At 40.9% G+C, this 18573-nt stretch overlaps 1 long non-coding RNA gene across 1 annotated transcript in view; it reads right to left on the bottom strand.

The window, feature by feature from the left end:
• LOC130597017 (uncharacterized) overlaps positions 1-16282 on the bottom strand; it is a 43251-nt gene extending 26969 nt beyond the window's left edge. Inside the window, exons 1-2 of the long non-coding RNA XR_008971666.1 lie at positions 16179-16282; positions 10028-10172 (exon numbers count right to left, since the gene is read on the bottom strand). This is a non-coding gene — a long non-coding RNA (uncharacterized LOC130597017). The remainder of the gene's footprint in view (positions 1-10027; positions 10173-16178) is intronic.
• Positions 16283-18573: the final 2291 nt, after the last annotated feature.

The following is an 18573-nucleotide window of genomic DNA, read 5'->3' as shown; positions in this document are numbered from 1 at the left end:
CAAGAGACAAGTGCATTATACCAGACAAGGCCTGGTTTATACTGAATTTTTGCTAGACGCATATTTGAATCTTACTCAAAAACAAAGGACAGAGTGCAGGGTAACAAGCGATCAGTCACGTCTGACATGCACACTCTTTCCACCAAATTACTCATCTCTGTGAGGTCTGACACGTGTTAAAGGATTTTTTCTAATTCAGGCACAGATGTCTTGTAAATAAATGGCAACTATTCTTACGACTAAATAGCTACTTCATAGGTATTTTGACATAAGTGCTTGTGGAGTTTCCAATAATGCCATCTTCAAAACAAAAACTACGTATTTCCTCCCCTTTCCCTTGTTTTTCAGGAAACCACATTTTCAGACTTCCTGTAGCTGACACAGCATGGTTAAGTCAGGTTGTGTTGTATCACAGCCCACAGCATATGGCAGAACTCGAGTTTCCTACAGTGATACACCACAATGTATTAGGTGAGAAAGTCAGACTACAAAATGAAGAAGAGCTTTGATTTGTTTCAGGTTTTTTTCCTTCCTGGCATGACCTACAGTTAAACAAACTGGCTGCCAAGGGAAATAGGAAAGGGATGTTTTGAGCTTAACTGTGTGGTTAACATGTTACATCTTTCTAGGAGTTAATATAGAAAGCTAAATTCAAAAGATGGATTTGGGCACCTCTCTCACTGTCTCTGGTAATACCAACTGCCTTCAGGCCCCCACCTAGCCAGTGCTCACCCTGAAGCTCTCTAGATTTTCATCAGCAGACAAATTCAGACTAAATCTTGAGACAGCAATTTTCTCAGCTTCTTTTTTTCTTCTGATGGCATTTTCAGGATAACTTTTCTTCTGCCTACTGCACTTGTAAACCTTGCTCCAGAAAACACATTGCCTCTGATCAAAAGATAAGACCTAGCCCCAGAAAAATTTCAGAAAGACCTATTGGCAGCAGGTAGGTAAAGCAGGCATCCCCAGCATACCAGCATAGCTAACAGCTGTATTCATACAGTTCCCATATCTCAAAAATTTGATGATAGGGGAAGAAAAGAATAAACAGCAGGGCAAGAGACGAAAGATAAAATTGAGTGAGAAAATTGTATTCCAAATGTTCACTGTAGCAAGGAGCTGGTGTCCCACTCCAGACAGCTAAGTGTCCTAGGTACCAAACCAGAGGATTACTAAATCTCTTTTGCTTCCTAAAGGCTTGCTAAGAACAGTAAAACAGACTCCAAAAGCACAAACCAGGGACAACCAGTACTACTCAATGTTCTGAAGAAACTATAAACCTCTGTTCCTGAACCTGTAAGACACCCTGAGGTCTGACCTGTTCATCCCACCTTAACAGCCAAAGCCTGTCCATTAACATGTAAATACAACTCTAAACTATTACTATATTGTAAATAATTTTAGCAGAAACATTCAACTAACAAATTCATTTCATTATTAGAGACAGCTTGAGATAGTGAACTAATCATCATCCCAGGGTGTTGATGGGGAAGACGGAAAATCTAATCAAGTCCCCACAGAACTTAATCACCTGGAATTCCAATTTACAATTAAAAGCTGTAAGAATCACCTCCTGACAGCCATTGTTTACTACCATTCAAGCAATAACAATCTATCATGTTATACACAGACTCCAATTATTTTCCCACTCCTCTACAGACTTATACTCATCCACACTGTTTTCTGTCTAGAAGGGGTGGGAAATGAGAGACAATTCAGAACGCTTTCGCATTTACAGTTTGATCTCCACATACTTGTAAGAGTGTTAGATAATAGAGGGGGTTATGATAAGGGGATTATAATCAGGCACCACAAAGATAGTTTTCATTTATTTACATATCCCATTTTTATTAATTATTCTACTGTAAAAGTTTGAGTGTCCAATCAAGTGCTGTTTCAAGACTCAGATTCTGCCCCTGGAACGGATGTTCTCAACCTGCTCATTAATTGCTCACCCTACAGGTTAGTAACACTACATATCTGGGCCTTGTCTTCCAACACACCGGTAGAGTTGTTCCATTTCTTTTTGTATCCCTGTATTTGCCAATAAAGCCACCCATGCAAGCTGAAGCTTTTGCTACACCCATCTACTATACAGCTTAATAGCTATTAAATGGGCTACACCCATTGCTCGGCACTTTTCACTAACGTGCACACTGCAGAACAATTAATCTGCTCTTTCACTTAGGAATGCTTTGGTTCAACATACAAAAAAATTACATTCCTTTCAAAATCTAGAGCATAAAGGGCAAAAGCAGTGCAGGGAAATTGAGCTTTTCTTCTGTTTATGTAGCTATCTGCTGCATGAAGCCAGAATGCTCAACTGGAGCTGGAGAGAAACACTGCTGTAGCACACAAAGCACTTCAGCTCCAGACTAGTTCAGTCCTGCTTGATTCCACCCAGTTGTATTCATGGATTCCTACAAAATGAAAAACTCAAAACTCCTTTGTGAAGATATTCAGGCTGGACTGACAGTGAGAGAAGAGAGGTAAGTGCTCTGCTCTTTCCCTCATTTCAGCCAGCCACTTTCTTTCTTACCTTGCGCCTCCCTTCCCCATGTATTTCTCCACAATAACTGCTGGGATTTATAGCAGAATTTTGTTTAAACCTTTCTAACACCGTGACTGTTAGAATGACTTAGGCAGTAAGCCCACATGCTTTAGGAGGAGACAGGATAAATTCTTACTTTGCTATATGATTTATTTGAATGGTAGCAGACCTGAAAAAAATTTAAAAGGAACATAGGCAGACATTATACACAAAAGCGCTTCAAAAAACTAGTAGTACAACATTAGACAAGCATGGAAAAGTGCACATTTGTCTTCCTATAAGGTCTCAGCCCTGTATCTGTCTGCACCCACTTCTCACTGGCCTCAAGCTGATAGCCACTAGCATAGCCATGGGCATTACAGTTTGCCATGCAGGATACGCTTCAAAATTCCAGAATTAGCTTGAAACACTACAGCTCCATTTCTTTCTGCCCATGAAATATTAGCAGTCAAGCTGCTCTTAGCACTGAATAAAATGCATAAGGCACTTGGCTTTTGTTAACAATGCTTATTTTGGATATGCAACTCAAGCAATGGTTTGGATCTAAATTCACAGTAATCCTCAGTACAAAACTAGGCTTAAAATGTTACTGAAATCCAGATGCTAAAATAAAGCCTTGAGGAACAGCCCTAATTAGCTGGTGGGGTGTAAGTGCTCTATCCTTGGAATAGCTTGGCAAGGAACTCTTGGAATTCCTCCCTCCTCTTTCCTGGGGGGAACGGATGCCGTAACAGCTCCCAAGAGGATGACACTCCCTTCCTTTTGCCTGCTCAGCTCCCTGCGGGGAATGGCCCTGGATTCACTACACAGGACAGCAAGGGGATGTAATCCTCGGTCTTCACTGGGTATGGACACAATCCGAGGTTAAATTACTGATTTGTAACATTGCCACAAAAGAAACCACTTCAATTTCTACTGTGTTACAAGGCTTTTGAAAATGGCTGTTAGTGAAGTGCATAGGGCTTTCAGTGCTCTCTGAAGGCAAGATCTGAGAGGAGTCTCAAACATACATCCCCATCTTCCGACATAAAATCACTTTTTAAGGGCAATGCATATCAGCACTCACAGACAGAAATCCATGTATACAAATAACCAAAAAGGATCATAAAAAAAACTGAAAAACTACCCGATTTATAGATTGCAGGATTGGGAGGGGGACGGGCAATAGTTTTTTCTTGAACAAGTTAGGGAACTTCTCCCCTCCTCCTCCCCATGCATGTCACAGACTTTTATCATCCCATGTTGCCTCCTATCACCTTTTTCTTTTGACACCCACTGTTTCAGATACAGAAACTTGGAAGTATGGTTTACTCAAAGCTTTGGCATCACAGCTGTAACCTCAGAACAGAGATGATGAATTTAAAGCATGTAACAAGGAGCACTTGTGTTGCTTTATCTGCTTCTCACATCACACAGACAAAGCCTAACAGTACTGGTCTTCTCAGGCTAATCAGTACAACCTTTAGTTCAAGTCCACAAGCATTTGCTCATACAAGCAACCTTAAAGGGTTACACAACGTGGGCTACACATTAGGGTCCTTTCGTTACAGAGCTGCATTCACCTCTGTACTGTGCATCTCAAAGCATATAGTAGAACCAGAAAAGATTAGAGAAAAAGGCAATGTGGAAAGAAACAGGTAGAGGACAACTTCTGGGTAAGAAGGAACTCAATAAATTAGGACATGCCAGCTGGCTAAGAGAGGACAGAATCAGCATCTAGAAAATAATGAATGGAATGATGTGGTAAAAAGGGGAATTAGTTACTGTGTCTAATATAGGAATTTGGGGAGCCTGTTTTTAAACTGTCAGCAATTTAGAAACAAATAGAAGTGCTTTTCATATAACAATTGTAGTGTGAGATTCGGTGTTCACAAGGGCTGGCCAAAGCAAGGGAGCATGTAGGCTCAAATGGAGAGCAGATAAATGAATGACAAAAACGTCCAGCAGCCACTACCAAACCCAGCAGTCTGAATGCAATCAGACTAGGAAGCTGCTATATAGCTCTCTGTCAGAAACTGAAAAGATAAAGCAAGGGAAAGATCATTTAAAATATATATTCCTTTTTTCTCAGGCCCTCTCTCACTGGCCTCCACTGGAAGCAGGATACTTGGTCACAATAACCTTTGATCTAATCTACTGTGACAGTTGCTCTATTCTCATAAATTTCACTATCTGAGTAAGACTCGTGCTGAACTTTACAGTTCCTTGAATCATTTTCTATGTTTATTGTTACAGTGAGCAACAGGACACGTTCCTTCTTTCACGATTTCTTGTTTTCTACAGACAATCTCAAAATGCAAAACCAACTCCCTCTCTACAATTCACATTCAAGCAAATAGTATGAAGACCAAAGAAAGCTTCTTGAATATTATTCTAGTTTTACGTATCAACAATGAAGACACAAAGGACTACACTGAAAACTTTTTATGTGGTCCAGTGAGCTTTAACAATAGTTAGGTTATAGTTTCAGTCTAGTAACTCATTACAGATATTCAATGTAACATCTTTGGTACTTCTCTTGGACAGGAAGCTACTCAGCAGCACAGCTGCATGAAGATCCCTGCAATCCTCGAGGTTTATGAGGAGTTATTTCATTTGAACACGGCATACGCCTTTTGTTTACCTGCTATTTGGTCTCATGATGCAACTCAACATTCTTCAATCACTTCACAGTGCTTGGAACACAGCCACAGGCTTTGTTACCCACAGGAGATTGTGGTTTCAACAACTTTGTGCAGCCAGCATTTGGTAAATTATTCCCTGTCCTGGGTTCATTCATGCACACAATTAATTAAAAAAGAAGAAAAATCACAGACCAGGTTGCAGGCTTCTCCCTTTCACTCCATTCATATTCTTCTGGCCAAAAATCAAAACAGAGGGAGGCCAACGCACTGCAGCTAGTTAAAAAGGAGGATTGAGCATCCGGCAATGGAACACAGCTGCCTGACACATGACAAACACCCTGGTACCAGTGATGCACTACGCTCATGGGCAAATTAATCACCACTGTAGATCATCTTGTGATTATTTGCTACTCAATGCCTTCTCCCACTGACCCCCTAGAGAATTTTTGACTAAACGTCGGAAAAAAGGCAGTAATAATGAATAATGCAATTCCAATTACAGTATTTGAAACATTCAGTTCAAAAATATTCTCACTGTTTCCTTCAGCTTGCTGCTTAGGCAGCGCCATGTATGTCACCACAGTGGACACAGTATAAGTATAAAGATCAGAATTAACTCCAAATTCCTCTGCTTTCCAGGAACTGTTGAGTTTAATGATTAAAACCCCCTAAGTGCTTGGACTGTGTGAACACCTGTCAGTGCATTCTGGAAGAAAAAAGTATTTGTTTGCTTATTTATTTGAAAACCCTAGCTACATACTAGTCAAAGGAATTTTATTTGGGTTTCAAAACAGAGGTGAGAAACACCTAAGCAGTCAGCAAGTGAAGCTTCAGTGCAAAATCACCACACACAGTTTCAGTACTCAGCTTGTGTTCATGTAAGTGTTCACTTTCCTGTAAAGGTGCAGTTAGAACCAAACACAACACCTTTAAATTTCCTACTGCTCTGCTTTTGTAGGTAGCTCTACTAACACCCCCATGCCCTGTGTATCTCCAAAGTCTGCATGTTTTATATATAAAAAAAAACAAACGAACGAATTAGATTTTTAAGCATTTAAGGCTGTCTTCATAACCTCAGTGCTGCCCTTACACAGCACATTCATGTTACTTTTTGCACAAATGTAGATTATTCAGTAATAAAACCAGTGCTGCCCAAAAGCCTCTTCCCCTCTTTGACAATCACATCCAGGCAACTTTCTACCTAAGGCTCATTTTGACTCTGGATCTGTTTTTCAAGAACACCAAGAGCTTTTTTTCAAACAGGCCAGAAGAGAGATGCGTTTCCTCAACACTCTCCAACATTTGTATCCCTGCTTGGAAAATAAATAAATAAGTTTTGACATGGCAAAGAACAAGCCAGGAAAATATCAGCCCAAAAGAGGCAAGTTTTGGAAAGCTGAAAACAAAGGATTACAACAGGAATGCTTATATAATCCTAATTATAGCCTAGAGGATTCTTCTTCCATAACCACAATGGCATACACATGGCCTACAACTGCATATGTTAGAACAGTAGCTGCTCTACTGGCTTCTCTTTGTGCTTAGCTCCCTCTTACCACTGTTAAGAGGACAAAATAAAAATCATGTGCATCCCCTCCCCTCCCCCCCAGATGAAAAGGTTAACTATAATTCTAAGGGGAGATGAGAGTGTTATCACTACTGCAGAAGGATATCCACCTAAATAACCCTCACATTCAGTAAATCAATAGGATTTTTCTGGTTGCATAAGAACAGCCGCACAGTGTTTGCATAGGGAAGCAATCAATATGAATGGCATCCAAATACGGAACTGACAACAGCAGGGAATGTGATCTACGGGAGAAGGTCGGGGAAGAAAGGGGGGTGCACAAGAGGAGAAAAGGAAAGCATAGAAGGCGTTGGAGTCAGGAAAACCCTTCCAAGTTTTAGTGCCTCCGCAACCTCCATTCGTATCTTGAGAAATGTCAGAAATCAGGAAATATTACTTCAGGTTGCATGCTTCTGTCCTGGCCTATCAAACATGCAGAGCAGTAACAGCAAATTACTGGAAACTGCACTTTGAACTTAGCCACTGGCAAGGATCCCAGTCAAACAGAAATGTAAATGTTCCTTTCCTCCATGGGGCCTCTTGTACAGGGGTGTCCCCACAGACGTTCAATAGCTGGTTGCAACAGGTTGGAATGAGGCCCTGAGCCAGAAAAACAAGCCCTGACCAGTATTATTTCCTGCTGCCTACGTTGTCTATTAAAAAGATATTTTGGCACATCACCCCCAGCTTTGTCGGGCTGTATTAGAGAATCGAGGCCCATCGAGGAAACACTGGCACCATTTTCGCAAACTGTTTACTCCTCCCTTTCTTCCAGCATTCTGCCTCATGTTTCCCTGTATGCAGGACTATAGGTGTAGCATAAAGATATATCTAAAGAAGAATCAGTAACTCTCAGGCTGGTTGCTAGGCAAAGGCTCTGTGTTTCCTGCAAATAGAAAATTAATCAACCTCTAAACCCTATCAAAATTTCTAGCATCGAGAGAAGAAACTACATTTTTTACACAGCAGACCTTTACAACGCAGTGTTAAAAAAAAAACAAACCTACAACAAAGTGTTCAGGCACAGTAACTTAATGATATTAACAACCCAGAGAGTGCCCAGTGAGTGCAGAAAGGCATTGTAGGTTTCCACCTTCCGGAGGTGAAATGATCAAAAGATTGGCCTCTTTACAGTCTGTTATATTTCTGTCTAAGAAAACCCAATTTACACAAGCAAATAAATTAGCTCATTATAAACCTGAGTCAGATAAACTCAAAAGTCAGACAGCTGAAGAAACAAACTTCTACTTAAATCACGGCACAGGTGATCCTAGGAGGAAATGGGAAATCCCCATAGAGCCCCAACTTCCATCTTGGGCAATAGGGAGCATGAGGAAAGGAGGTGTGGGGAGAGAGGATTTTGCAATTTCCTAAAGGCACACAGCTCACCACACATTTAATCAGAAACAACAGAGCTTGGCTTTGCATTTGAAGGGGAAAGGGGGGGAAGCAAAGAGGAAAATCAAACATTGTAGCCACAATGCAGCGAGTCAGATGTTATTGCTCATACCTCACCATGTTTCCTGGCTGTACAAATTATAATGTGTAAGCAGTTTCTCGTTTTTTTTTTTTCCTAAAGAGACCAAGATTTCATTTTATTCCCTCCAGAAAACAAAACAAAACAAAAAAAAAGCAAAACAAATAAAAACAACCCTGCTCTGCTTTTAGAAGAAAAGGAATGGAAAAAGCAGGAGGAGGAAGGGGGCAGGAAAAGGACCATAGGAAGGATCCCAGCATTTGCCAGGGGCTGAGTTTCGCCATTTACATGTCTACATTGGTCTTTTTGCCTCCCCCTTGTAACTGACAGCAACTTCTGCCATAAGCATATCTACACATACACCTACCCATGATGATCCTGAACTTGCACCTACTCACTCCTCCTACATATACTAGCCTATTAAGCAATACGCAGGTCCCATTTATCTGCTACTGATTGAAGGAAAAAAACCTGACCACATCAGGACTACTGAAAAGGAATGACTTAATTTTATTTTATTTTTTTTTAAAGCCTAAATATCTTACCAAGCATAATGAAATTATTTTTTTCCAGCTCAAATATAACCCTCCTGGTGGCAAATCAATGTTTTCTCCATTTGATAAGATTGGTGTGCATTCCATTTTCAAAAAGAAAGAAACTTGTATGAGAAAATAATACACTGAACCTCACAGATGTTTCTGTAGAGGTTCCAGAATAATAAATCGTGCTTCCAACACGACCTGCAAAGGCACATATTCAGACCTTAGCAAAATAAAGAGTATTTATGACAATTTCAGCCTGTCACTGTATGTCATAAGGACAGCACCGTTTACGCTGGACTCTAAGCCTCATTTTTTTTTTCTCTCCATTCCTCAAGAGGAGTTACAATGCAGGTTGCTATAAGAGAGATTTACTTCATTGCACTGTCTTCCACGAGAGATTAATAAGCACTGTTTAACATAAAATTTGCCAAAACTTCAGTGGAGGAAAGTACTTTGTTCTTTATTAACATGTAGTCTAAGTTTGGACTAAAAATAAATCAGTTTCTTCTGCCCTTGAAAATTCAATACTTAGAAAAACATAACATTTGAACTACCACAGATGTATGTGCAAAAAAAGAAAAAAATCAGATCTTTAGTTTACGACAATAATGTTATTTCCCTCACACCGGCTCAAACAAAACAAAGCTAAATATTATGCAATGCCCATACAGGAGACACCAAAAAAATTCAGTGTTTCATAAATAAATAAATAGTTTGCACATTTACTAGTCTTCTTGAATACAAGAAACATGCCAGAGCTGGCAGGAACATGCCTCGTCTTAGTTGTTAGCCTGATCCTTCTGCATACATTTGCTTCAGGTACAACGAGGAGCTACGTACGATTTGGAGCACGCTTTTGTACCTGCATGCAATCCAAAATCCTCCATACAGTATGTGATCATGGCAGCTGATATGCTTTTAACTTCACCCAGTGCTGTCTCATGCCCACAGTTTTGCTAATAATTTGCACATTACACACCAGAAAATTGTGTTTTGGGCTGTATTGTCAAGAAGGATTTAAGTAGTTAATGTTAGTGTAGGGTTTGCTTGTTTTTAACCTCTACTACTAGTTTGCATTAAATTATGTGGTTTTATTGACAATAAACCTAAAAAACAAAACCTCAACACTAAGCTATCCCTACTGTGCTGAATTATGTCTCTCATGAATTGGATCTGGACGGGCAGGTGAGCAAGGTAAACAGAAGGAGTAAACAGGAATTCAGTGAAGCATGGTTTTACTAAAAAATGTTGTAAAGTGCTACCCACCTTCTGCACTGCTTGGACTTCACAGATCACTGAATGTAATCCAGGGAGTAACATCAGATGTCAACGCAAATTCCTCTGGCTATCTCATTGCAACACACAGTAGTTGAGAAGTTACAGCTGATACACCATCAAACGAGAAAATCCACTGAAATCAAGAGCAAGATTTGTTCAAGGGTGATGAAAGAAAAAACAAATTACCATTAAAAAAAAAAGAAAAAGAAAAAAGGAGACTTAGGCCACTATCAGAAACTCTATTATTAAACGTTTTTCATTATTAGTAATATCAGGGTACCCCCACTTTCATCATGGAGATTGTACTACATGCATCACGCCAAGCACATGATTGGTTTTGAGATTTCTCCCCCCCCCCCCAGTTTTTCCCCCTTAAAAGAACCCCAAGCAACTCAACCAAACAAAAACCCTCATGCTGAGATTAAAAGGATGGAGCAGAGTGGGTAAACAATATTAAATAAAATGCTGGACAGAAGTTGCTTTGTCATGATCTTGTTCTCCCCCCTGCCCAGCTCAGACGTGAGAAGACTCATGTGTTAATAACACCTTAGTTTTCCCCCCTTTTTATTTATATCACTGGTTATTCTACTGTGGTATTCTAGATGATTTACTGGGCTAGTGTTTCCGTGCAAACCAAACATTTTGTTTCCAAGCATCAAAACTAGATCTGACTCCATGTAAAACGTGCCTATTTCCTGTGCACTTTCTATTTTTTCAGTTCTGTTTAAGCACTATCTATATATCTCACTTGTCCCCTAATTTCCTGGATATGATATATATTCCCTCATTGAAGTCACATGGCAACACAGGCTTATACACAGCAGCTTTTCTCTATCCTCTCAGAGGAATCATGTTACCAGGAATGTCAATGGACTTCTGAAGAGGAGTGGGTTAGGGTAGAAAGACAAATATGTTTAGTAAGATTTTTCCAGAGAACACATGTTGCCCTGAGGTAAACACTTTAGTACACAGCTGATTCTGTTTGCATAGACAGTGAGAGGGGAAAAAAAGAGGAATAGTGTTTTTGTCTGAAAATTTTCATTCCTTGAACACAATATGTAGCAGTAGAGTTGATTGAGAATCTCTCCAAAGCAGATATGGAAGAGCCATTGTAAATGCTGAGAGAAAACTGTACATGGTAACAGCATGGACCATGCCACATGAGACTGTTGGTTTCCCAATTATTTCACTTTTCTTGCAAAGTCAAGAGATCAAGTTCTGTTCTTAGTTGCATTGGTTAGCAGAAGATGAGCATTGTACCACCACTGAGCTTGTTAGGGCTAAGCTCAGATCTATACAGGGGAACAGAAGAGACTGATTCCCTTTTAGAAGGAAGCATTCCCTTCCATAGCAACTGAGCAGGCTCTGTATGCTATGAAACACATCAAGAGAAATGGAACGAGAATAAAATCAAAAGGAAAAATAACTGTGGGGTAGGGGGAGGATATGGAGAACGAATAAAAATCACAGCTGATACCATTCCTCCCATACACTAATACCTTGAGGAGTTCAAAGGTTTTCCATGCCTATGGCATTTGGCAATTACAATCGCACAGTAAAATACCTAAGGTTAATGAGTAACCTCTAAAGGAAGTTACTTCACATAATGACAGCAATTTCTCTGACCTAAATGTTAATAATCAGGCCCGTAAAACAGTGAGAAGGAAATAGTGGGAAATTGGCAAATGGAACTCTGTTACCTAGTAACAAGTCCTTAAGGTATGAACCTAAAAAATTTGAGCAGGCAAAACATTGCCAGCCGGGCAGAACAGCTTGACAAACAGAAAACGTTTTGTAAAACCAGCAACTGTCCATGACATCAAAAGTGGAAGCAGGTGAGACAAGTTATTTTGCTAACAGGCAGTATGATGCAGAATTAGCTAATGGCAAAGTGAAGGAAACAGTGTCATGTAATCAGCAGCAGGGCAAGGCCACAAAGTTCACATTACTCTGTGCGAGCCATCAAGCAGCAGTGCAGCATTTCCCCGGCACTGAAGCTAAATGGGAATCCTGTTCCTTACACTTACGTTGCTCATACTTCGTTCTCCTGCTCTTGCGCCCTTTCCCTGCCCACCAAACGATAAGCAGAGTGCCCGGCCATAGCTTCAGACATGGTTCATGCAAGCTCTGCACAGTGCTGCCAGTGAACCAGGAATGCTGCTGAGTCAGCAAAACCACCTCCAGCTACCAAGTTAGAGAAACTGCTGCAGAAAGGGTTTCAACAAATCTGTTACAAATGGGGCAATACGTGCTCTGATCCTAGTTGGGGTTATTATAGTTTGTGATGAGGAAGAGCATTAGGATGATTGCCACATTCAAATGCACAGAACAGGATTTCCCAAGTGTTCCTTTATAGCAACAAACATACTGTCCAAGTTGTCTTACAGATCCACCTTCCCTCAGTCACAGTTAAGGAAATCACACATCCTCCTCATCCTCCAGCTCACAAATTCCTTTTGACAGGTACAGGAACTGCACAGGAAAAATAAATAAAAACTTTGCTCACCTCCTTTTTTGCATTTTTCTGTGTTAAGCAGATCACGTTTTATCTGGAGAGCTGGACAAACCAGCTTTTTGCAGAACATGAGTAAATCTATGTAAGCCCCATTTGAAAACCATTTACTACAGCAGTCTTACCCTCCCAAACCCAGCCTTTCCCCTGTTCTTTTAACAGATATGCCCAAAAACCATGTCCAGAACCACGCAAAGGCTTGGATTTGTATATTCACTTACGACTCTTGATCATTATCACTGGTTCAAGCATCATGAGCAAACAGAATAGTGATGCCATTCAACCCACCTCATAACATACAAAATATTTACTTCCATAAGTATTAAATATTAACTGTACTTACTAAAAAGAAAATATGTATCTATGCAATAGTCTCATTTTCAACCCCGAAGTTCAACACCAATGTTTTTTTCCTAATATTTCCTGGGAATGAAAGCCTGGAGTTCCTGACCAAGGTGATACACCTTTCTGTAAAAACTGCTGTCAGTGAGAATTTCTAGAAAAAGCTGTGTGATAACTTTAATACAGCCAAAGTCTCTGCACAGAAGCAAACGTCAGACATTTTGTTTTATAAGAGGAAAAAAAATTATACATATATATACACCTGACTGAATTTGTTCATTGATTTAAAACTAATGAGTGTAGCCAGTTTGTTTGTTGCTTTAGTAAAATCTAATCAAAACTGGCCTCACCACAGTATCTTGGCAAAATAGACTCCTGTTCCTGATTTTCACTTTATCTTAGAAACAAACAAGGAAGTTTGATTTTAAGATGTGATGTTAATGAGAAAGCAAATTTGATTTCTAAAATTCACAAAGGCCAGGAAATTTGCAGGTAACCTTAGCTCTAATCTGCGAGCAAAACCAGCATTTTCTGTTCACAATTCTAGACAAGGTAAGATACTGTTCTGTGCTCTTATCTTTGCATAAGTTCAGATTCAAGCTAATCCCTGCAGGAGATGACTCTGGGAAAAGAAGCCACAGCGAAGCCAACATATCAGCTGAGAAACTGGGGAAAGATGGGACCATTCTTGCTTGGTCCCACCATATGCCACAGCATCCCCTGGGTCCCTTTGATTTCACTTTTTTCAGCAGAATTCCTTGCAAAAGGTTTTACTTACTTTGAAGATAGATGATTCCCTATAGCTTAAAATTAGCAATAAGGCAGAGCTTTTCTTTTAAAAAAAGGCAGAGTATTTCTTTAATCCTGGTACTGAAAACTTGGAATCAATCTGAATTTCAAGTCCCTCTAAGAACATTCCTCAAGAGGAAGTAGTTGGTTTGCTTTCAAGTGCTACACTTACTACACAGGCCCTTAATCAATCTGGTCTAATTCCACTAGATTGAAATACTTTGAATCAGCTATGTCTCCTCTTCATCATATCATATAATCAGAATATATACAATCAGAATAATATATATAATCAGAAGAGAGTTAGATAGAAGTGACCAAAGAAAACCATTTTTGCCAAAAAATCACATAAAAGACATTTAACTATCAGATCTTGTTGCAGACACACAAAGAAAAGATCAAATTTAGCAGAACTCTAGGCTCTAAGTAGTTTCCACTCTCAGAGTAGACATTTGCTCATTTAACACAAAAGCATATCCCTACACAAAACTATAGGCACAGCTACGTGAGTTGCTAAAAAAAGTGGGCCAAGTCTCATGGTAGTGCAGCAATGTTGCTTCTAACACTTGAGCATGTTCACTTTGTTATTTTATCCTATGTCAACAAGCCTTATCACATATATGAGCAGGATGTTATTTGGTGGAAATCCACTAGTGACCAAAAGCACACAGGTAAAACATCAGCTGTAAAACCAGAGAATGATAGATACAGAAATAATTACAGATCTGGCATTTGTCATTTTTCAGATACCTGGCTCCCAGCACAGTAATCTATTTTTCAGGAACAGTCAAGTGGCCCACCTTCAGTGGCACTGTAGCACCCAAACTCAGCTGCGGTCAGAGCCACAAAGTGTGTCCTAACTTGCTCTGACAGAAGCCAATATTCATCACTGCACATTTTGGACATTTGCCTTCAAGGAAGGCAAGGGAATAGGCAAGAATAAGGTGAGCCTCACGTGGCCCATGAGCAAGCAGCGTGCTTCGTGTGCCAGGGCTACACTGGCGCATCTGGCAGCAGGGCTAGACTGGCACAGGGGCAACTGGGCAGTTGGAGTCTGCACCCACGAAAGGCGGGAGCTACTTAAGCCAATGCCACTGGGTCATCCTAGGACACAGCCACATACACAGCTTTGTTCCTCTCCATAATGGCCAGAACAACACAACTCCTGCGGAGCTGCTGGCAAAGCCACCTGCAAGCCATTCCTTGAACGAAGGCTCTGAGGTGCACGGTTTGTAGCCTGAGGCATCTGGCAAGTTCTCAGCTTTGGCAAGCTGCTTGCAAGGTCAGGAAAGCTGGCTGTCCCTTACCTAGAGTCTCACAGAGGGCAGCCTGAAGTAGCTGGGGGGCCCTGGCTGCAGATAGTCTCACTAGTCAGAAAAGAAAAATGAGGTCACTGAATTATTTTTTTTTTAAATAACCAAAGGCTGTTGCTAAAAACCTTTCCTCCTTCTAGAATGTGCCCTTAGAAGACTTCACCCCAGAGGCTGACAATGAAGATGTTTCAAACAAACTAGACGCTGGACTCATCTACACCTCAGCCTGATGGTGCCTTTGCATATGCTGCTTTTACAGTAGAGCTCTTATCAACAACCAAACTCAAGTGGCTCATTTTACACTTGTGTTATGGAGACCAGAAGGAAGCCTTGTGACTTATACTCCACAGCTAAAACTGCAGGAGCATAAAGACAAGTTATCTGACAAAATGAAAGTTAAATATATACAGGTGCCTTGTGGTTGCTACTTGCTGATCTGGCAACAGTTGTTAGTCATTTCATCAGAAGGCCCATCTGCAGGGATGTGAGAGTCAAAAGCTTTGATTGTCTGGCCTTTATGTTGTCTGGCTCCTCTTCACTCATTCTCCAGAGCCAGTGAAGGCTTGGAGTAGTAACAGAAACCTATCCAAGCCATGCTGTTCTGCAGATGTTTAAAAGATCATCAAAAGCACAAACTGTGAAGAAGCTCACACAATACATGGCAAACATTTTGATTAACTGCCCCAACTGGAAGTCGTAGACCCCAGGCTGTCCTAGAGTGTGTTTTGGCTTTTAAGAAAGGAAATTTGCAATGGGGTTTTCTGCAAGTGTCTGTCATTCTGAGATGGTTTAGAGCTATGCTCAGCCCATTGCTATGCAATGGGAGAAGGCTGCACTGCAGAGGAACCATGGGAATCAGATCCCCTTTCAGGGAGGCAGTGTTGAGGACCCCAGGATGCTGCATCTGGCACTGGGCTGGGCTCAAGTCAGCTTCTGGGGAGCAGTTCCACAACTTCAAAGGAATTCGTCCTCCTTGTTTTAGTCTGTCCAGTGGCCTGGATACAAGGTCAGGCAGAGAGCTCTGGGTTTGGCCCTGTAGGAGTTACAAGTGGAAAGAACCATGGGTAAGAAGCAGAGCATGAGGCAGCACATGAGACTTTTTCCACAGGATGCTAGGGTTTGAAGTTTTAAGTCAAGTGACATGATGGTTACTTCTTCTGAACCTGAAAATCCAGAACAATACCTGCTATAAAGGATTTTGTGCCAAAAGGGAGAAGCCAGCATCACATCCATAAAATACCTTCACAAATCCAGCAGTGAAACCGCCCCATGCAGCAAATGGCTTGCGCCAGCGTAAAGATCACATCCATACGTGCAAGTTAGATACTAGTTGCTGAACTTGTCTCTCTCAAATTTCCTGTACTGAACAATGTAGGACAGCCCCAGAGATACACTAAGCATTGCAACGGGTGTTGGCACGAACTGACAGAAACCAGAAGAAATTCAAATTCAAGGCCGAAGTGCTTTCCTTAGCTCATCCCATTGTACTTAGTTATTTCAGCACATAATTGCTAACATCCTTCACTGATCTGAAATTCCTGTGGATACAATAAGAGCAGCCATGGATGGATGCTAGCCTTCACTCTGAGGTTACGTGCCTTTGTTAGAGCCCCTAAGCTCAAAATGTATAGAGCTTTCAAAGTGTCAATGACCTAAATGTATTTCTGAAAGCCCCAGATATGTTTGGGGGTCCTCCCACATGATGCATACAGCCCATTTCCTGAAACCACACTAAAGGCCTGCAGACAACAGTATCTCTTCCTAGCCTTACAGTCTTTAGCACTTACAGTCATAAAACTGTTTCCTTTTCCTCTTAAGCTCCACATTACCTATGATTAACTGCCACAGGGCATCCCCAGTTTTAAATGCTCTGTGCAGCCCCATCTGAAGATGTTGGTGCCAGAGCTTGGAGATAAATATCGAGTGGAGCATAAAAGTTTTATTATTATGAGAGTAGGGACAGATGTACAGGTGAGTTTTTTTTTTTCATTCCTAAGGTAAAAAGGAACAATTAAGATTACTGTAACACACAAGAGTATAATGTAAAAGTACAGTTACACAGGAAAGAGGAACAAACTGGGAGATACATATGAAATTTATACATATTGAGATACATATTTTAGATATAGGGATGAACATTTTCTGTAAGAGTAAAGATTAAATAATAATGGATATTTCTCACACCCTTGAAAAAATTATAATCATCATTTTTTAATTTCAGTAGCCCAATTTTAAAATGCTAACACAGTGCAAATTATTTGAACTCATGTACAAAATACACTCCAAGAAAGCCTTTACACTTAATTTGTAATGGTTCAGTAAAAGTATATGATCTATTTACCCTGTGTTTGAAAACATTCGGTCCTAACCCATATATTAGAAGCATATCACCCTCAAGGTAAGAAAAATATTTTAAGGTTTTCCTGTTGGCTCAGAAAACATTGTTGAAAGCACAAAAAATGGCAGACTGGGGTTTGTTTGAGAGAGCAATAGGATATAGAAGACAAAGGGAAAAACACCATGTGGAAACAACAGGTCCTCCTTCCAGAATGCAGCTTCAACACACTTTGTTGAGATAAAAGTCTTTAATGCATTAATATATACAAGTCTCTAGCAAATCTACAGTGCAGATAAGGTAAAGCTAAAACAGACCATCAGATTTTCACAGACCTTGTGAGATTCTCATTTTAAATAGCTGCTCACCCCCTCCCTCTCCTAGAATCAGGCTTGGGTATTCTAAAAACAGCCCTCTAACTCTAGATTTATCTAAACTGTGACAGTCCCTACAGCGAGCAAAAATGCTGGAAAAACACAGGTTTATTGCAGAACTAGTTACTGTGATTTACAGTGACTTTTTAGTACCCACCTTAGCCTCCCTTTGGTTTTCAGGCATTGTTGACCAAGATACAAGATTCCCCCGCTAAACACGGCTTCGCTAAAACTCCTGTTTTCACACATCAACACTTTCTGGCAGAGGGACACAGCTCAAGCCCAGGCTGCCTCATGGCTAAGTGCACTCAGCAGAGCTGGGAAAATGGGTCACATACTGAGAGTTGACTGACCTCATTTCAGGCTGAATTGCAGGGTGTGTCCCAGCATTTGGGGGTGAGGGTTATCAGCATGGCTGGGGGTGGAAACAACCCAAACCTGCAGCAAGGCAACATTGTGAGTATAGGTAACACTCCAGCAGCCCCAGTCTCCCCCCACTTCTCCTTACAAGGCTATCACAAGGCAGGTGATAAAACCTCCTTAATTCACCACAAAACAATGTCAACCAAGCCCTTAGTCACATCACCCAGCTGGAAACACACAGGTTAGATGCTGGGTGCCACCCTTCCCATGGGGCCAGCCAGAGGCTCCCCACATCACCGCAGTCCCCTCTCCTTGAGCCACCTCCATGGACACCACCACCTCCTTGACACGACAGACAAAGCTGCAACCAAGAACACAGGGCTTTTCATGGCAGCATTAAATTGCCTCCTGGTCCAGTCCCAGAGGAAGAGACCACTGATAAAAGCCCATTTCCGTATATTTAAAAAAGGTTCAGCACCGTCTAGCCCCAGCTGGGCTCCGTGGCT

The sequence above is a fragment of the Pezoporus wallicus genome, unplaced genomic scaffold (assembly GCF_028554395.1).
Source record: "Pezoporus wallicus isolate ANWC-B61680 ecotype Strahan unplaced genomic scaffold, APGP_CSIRO_Pwel_v1 contig_6789, whole genome shotgun sequence".
Classification (NCBI taxonomy): Eukaryota; Metazoa; Chordata; class Aves; order Psittaciformes; family Psittacidae; genus Pezoporus; species Pezoporus wallicus.
This window is presented reverse-complemented; position numbering and strand designations above follow the sequence as displayed.